Raw genomic sequence first — 5,002 nt, 5'->3', positions numbered from 1 at the left:
CAAGTATAATATGCATACGAATGATTTTCCAAATTTAATATAATAAATAATATCAAAACGGGAGAATGCCGTCATACTAAATAATATACAACTGGGGGATGCCAGCCTACTAATTAAGGTAATAATATCCAACCGGGGGTGCCGGCCTATTAGATAGATTTAATAAAGATAATAATAGTCAATTGGGGGAATGCCGACCTACTAATTAATATACAACTGGGGGATGCCAGCCTACTAAATAATATTAAACCGGGGGATGATGGCCTACTTGACTTAGCTAGAAGCTATGTGGAAATGACAGACACTCCTAGCAGGGAAAATCATACAACACATATGACACAATCATATTCATAGCAATCAACATGTTCACAAATAAAGAATTACTCAAATAGGTTCACAGATAAGAAAGACACATCATGTTCGCAGATTGAAGGTAAGCTTAATGATTACAAGAAGATTACAAGATTTTCCACCTTTTTTGATGACAAGTGATACCTATCTCGTGCTCCAAAATCCGCGGATTCTTCCTTTGAGCTTATCGTTGTTAATATGGACTAATTGTTAATCGCAGAAACAATCTAAGAAAAGTAACCAATAGGCTCACACAATATACATAACACAATATTTGATGAATTCACGGTTAATAGCTAGGTGAAGTTATTGACAGTTCCAATTTTGTCAATAGATCTATAAGCTGGTGTCCTCTGATTTAATCATAATTAAATGCATGAATTTTGATGCCACTGAAAAGCTATTGCAAAACTCTACAAACCTGTAGAAGGAAGTGTAATCTTATTCGAACCTTAAGTGATCCTAATTATCAGAATAAAGAAACTATCTTTAAACCCATAACAGTGGTCACTAATCCATGTAATTTAGCCATTTACCAATTTGGGTCCATTTACTGGTCTGACTCACACGGCTCATTCTACAGATACGCTAACCCAAACCGTCTGTGTCGGCTAAGTATTTCATTTTACTCGAAACAGATACATAGCTCACTCACTAAGCCAACATTTTGGTATACACTAAGAGAATGTCTAACTATTAATTATGCCATGAACTTGACCCTTCATAATTTAGATCCCATACTTAGCTTCCTTTACTCAATTTATATCTATGTTATAAGAGACAGTGGTGTTTTTCCACATCGACGGTTATCTACAATTCGGATACATAAAGAACGGTCCAGATTTAATCTATATTTTGGGGACATGAAGAATGGTCCAGATTTTACCAGGTTTCCTCCCTTCCTTTTAGCCCCACTCGATCATACGTTTGCCTGTTTGACTTTGAATAGTAACTGCTAGCTGATAGACGCATTTATGTGTCTATTATTTTCTCAATTATGTATATTGTAAGTGCTCGATTTTGTATTTATTTCGCTTTTATGTCTTTGTAAGTGTTTTTGGAAAAATAAGATTTTGCGGCGAAATTGGCTCGAAAAGTGTTTTTTGCGTTCATGGGAGGACATTTGCTATTCGGACCCTCACTTTGTATAAGGGGTAACCTAATTACTAAGGGGCATCCCATTTCCAGGCAGCTGCTAATCGCACCCCTACTCTGGATGGGGGCGACCATATTCTTCATTTGAAAAAAAACAAGAATTGGCGGGAAACAAAACCAGTTACGGGAGATTTTAGGGTTCAATCTCTGGGCAACTTCCGAAGAGATTAAATCGGAGAAATTCGTTGGTACGTACTTGAATGGAGTAACACAGGCATGGTATGTTTGTTTAAATCAAGAAACTTGGGATGTTAACTCGGTGTTAGTCGAAACAGGGAGGAAAATATCATGGGTTTCTATTTTACGGAAATAGGGAGAGTTTTACTCGGATTTTCTCATGGATCTCGATTGGTTTGGGCTGGATATTTCAAAACAGGGTTCGTATGTGTTTGAGGCTCGATAAAAAGAAATTTACACGGAATTTAGTCAAAACAGGGGAGGATTAATATTACGGGAATTTTTGGTTGTATTTGTGGAAGGTACGTAGTGAGATTGGAAGGATATGCACTCTGCAAGATTTACAACTATCTTTAGAAGAAGTTTCAACAAAAAAGAAGACATAGAGAAGCTTGGCAGGGAAAGAAATCTCGAGACTTGAGGTGGAGGGAAGATAAGAAGAGCCGAACATTTCTTGAAGTGGAATGGACCTGTGGGCTATAAAAGGAGTTGGGATAGCTCATAGAAGACTTACGTTCACTTTGGGGAAGTTTAGAACAGAACAGAGCACAAAAACACCAAGTTGCAGAGATACAGGCGAGAGGAAGAAGAAGAACACAGAACAACAGTAAGAGACAGTCGCAGAATCCGTGGCCTTTTCTTTCAAAATTCAATCACTTTGTCACAATTTCTGTAACAATTATTCAGAGTTCGCAACAGTCCTGTGTTAGGGTACTTTGTAACAGTGGTTCGTAACAATTATATCCGTTACAAACACGCTGTTTTATACCTTCTCTTCTTTTTAATCAACTTTTGAGCAACAAACATGTATTTTGAGCAAGTGGTTAATATGAGGAGCTAAACCCTATTGCTGAGGCGATAGAGGAAGCTATTTTTCCAACAAAAAGTGGTATATTCTATTTGATCTTTTTATTTGCAATAATTATATGATTATTTGCCTTGAACTATTATTGAATATGATTTTTATTTGAGTGATTGTGATCTATTTTGATGGAGTATGCTTAGTTTTAAGACTTTTGATGCTTCATACTTGGTATTTACAATTACTACTTTTGAAAATCTACTTGTCGCAATATTTTAGAATCAAATTAAACGAGAAAATTGCATAAATATAAGTATTGGTTTAATCACTTTGAACTTGGAAAATAGTGGAATCTTAGCCTCATTGTTTCTTTTAATATTGATATCATCTTTGTTTGAGTTTGCTATAATTTTTATTGTGTTTTCTATTTTAGTTTTGAATTTAATTCTAAAAAAAATCCTTCACAAGTCTGAGAAACGACACTCTTTTTACCACTATCTGTAAAACCACATCAATTTTTGGCGCCGCCGACGCGAACTTGTTTTTAGGGTTTTAGATTTATTTTATTTTTATTATTTTTGTTCTTTTTTATGTTTTTGGGTATTTATCTTTTGTCTACAGGTTTCGGATCATAAAGAAAATTGAGCCAAAGAGTTTGGTGATTTCATAAAGACTTGGAGCTAAAGATTAAAGAAAAAAGAACAGAAAAGAAGACAAATTTATTTTAGACAATTTTAGTTTAGGGTTTGTTTATTTTCTTTTAGAAAAAAAAACAATTGTATTAGGGTTTATTATTTTTGTAATTTTTCTTTTCTTTTTGGACTTTGGGATTTTTTTTTTTAATTACCCTACGAAAGGGTACTTTAAATATAAACTGTTTGCAGAGAAGGAGGACAATTACGATGTTGTCTCTGCACCTTGGGTTCGTACACTAGACATCGGAGTCAGTGGCCCGAGTCGACTACAACCGATTCATCCCCCGTATGGAATGGGAGGTAAGATTCTAAACACTCGCGAATCCCCTGTCAGCGAGTTACTGGACTCCTTCATATGCATATATGTTGAGGACTGAATACAGACATTTATTATTCTAGTAAAGGGCAAGGCCTGGTCATACCAGATAAGGGTTCGGATTTCATCACCGTTCTCTTCTTGCCCGCTTTAGGAACACATAACCTACGCGAACCTAAGCCTAAAATTTTGACTAGAACGAGACCGATAGGGTAACGATCTTAACAAGAAAGTCATTCGAAAAATATTGGTTACTCTTTTAAGCATACTTCGAAGTTCTTGACGGTTTCTGTAAGTTGAATGCGTGACTGCGCTGCCTTGTAATACCGGTGAGGCCTTGGGTATCAAAGCTCCACCGAGCTTCCCTCGCCTTTATTAAACTTATGATAACTTGGATTGATTCCAGAGGGGTTTGCTTAAATTGTAACGAATTCCCGTTCGAAGGATTAGAAGCTGGTCTAGAAACAATCTAAGTGGAACCATCATGCTTTTTGTTTGCTAGAAATCAATAGGTTTGATTTGGTTGAGTCGGCCTTGATCTGTGTTTGCTTACCTTTCCAATTGAGAAAATTCTATTGTATGCCTGAACGTAAAAGAGACGCACTAGGTAGATTTGTTAAAGAGAAACCTAGTAGTTCGAAGCATCTCGATTACCTTAATCTAGAGAGTCCAACTTTTGAATAGTCTGTTTTTGAACGTCCTTTGACTGAGGAGAGAATCCCTGTTGCTCCGATAGCGCCAGAAATGGCAACTTTGAAAGCTTTGTTGAATCCAACTAGGACTACTCGTCGCTTATGTATCAGGTTAGCTGAGACGGAAGCAACTTATGAACTTAAACCTGGGACCTTACAGCTGCTTCCAATCTTTTTAGGGAAAGAAAATGAAAACCCCTATTTCCATGTCAGGGACTTTGAGGAAATTTGTAGTACCCTCAGGATTAGAAACCTAGATGATGATGCTTTGAAACTTAGGTTATTCCCCTTTTCCCTGAAAGATAAAGCTAAATCGTGGCTATATAGTTTGGATTCCGGGTAAATCGAAACGTATGAACAACTTACATCTGCCTTTTTGAACAAGTTTTTCCCTAGGCACAAAACATCGTCTATTAGGACGCAAATCTGCACGTTTTCTCAACATGAGGGAGAAACTTTGTATAGGTATTTGGAAAGGTTCAATGATTTATTAGCCCAATGTCCTCATCATGGTTTAGAGAAGGTTAGGTTAGTTCAGATCCTTTATGAGGGTTTAGATTATCCCACCACAACCACAGTAGAATCTATGTGTACTGGTGGATTTGAGAACCAAACAGTTGATGATGCGATGACATATTTACATGAAGTCGCCGAAAAGACCCAACAATGGGAAAGTAGTAGGGGACCCCAGAAAACAATTCTTCTTAGCAGAGGAAACGTTAATAGGGTAGAAGGAGGCTATGAATCAGATGCCAAAATTGCTACTATAGCGAAAAGGTTAGAAGCTCTAGAAGTGGGTAACACTAGTGGTAGA

The 5,002-nt window shown here is 36.8% G+C and overlaps 1 pseudogene; it reads right to left on the bottom strand.

The window, feature by feature from the left end:
• Positions 1-4,604: 4,604 nt before the first annotated feature.
• On the bottom strand, positions 4,605-4,704 carry LOC113276730 (annotated as a pseudogene).
• Between the last annotated feature and the right edge of the window lie 298 nt (positions 4,705-5,002).

This window comes from Papaver somniferum, chromosome 4 (genome assembly GCF_003573695.1).
Source record: "Papaver somniferum cultivar HN1 chromosome 4, ASM357369v1, whole genome shotgun sequence".
Taxonomy (NCBI): domain Eukaryota; kingdom Viridiplantae; phylum Streptophyta; class Magnoliopsida; order Ranunculales; family Papaveraceae; genus Papaver; species Papaver somniferum.
The sequence above is the reverse complement of the archived record's forward strand: the minus strand, read 5'-3'. Positions and strand labels throughout refer to the sequence as shown.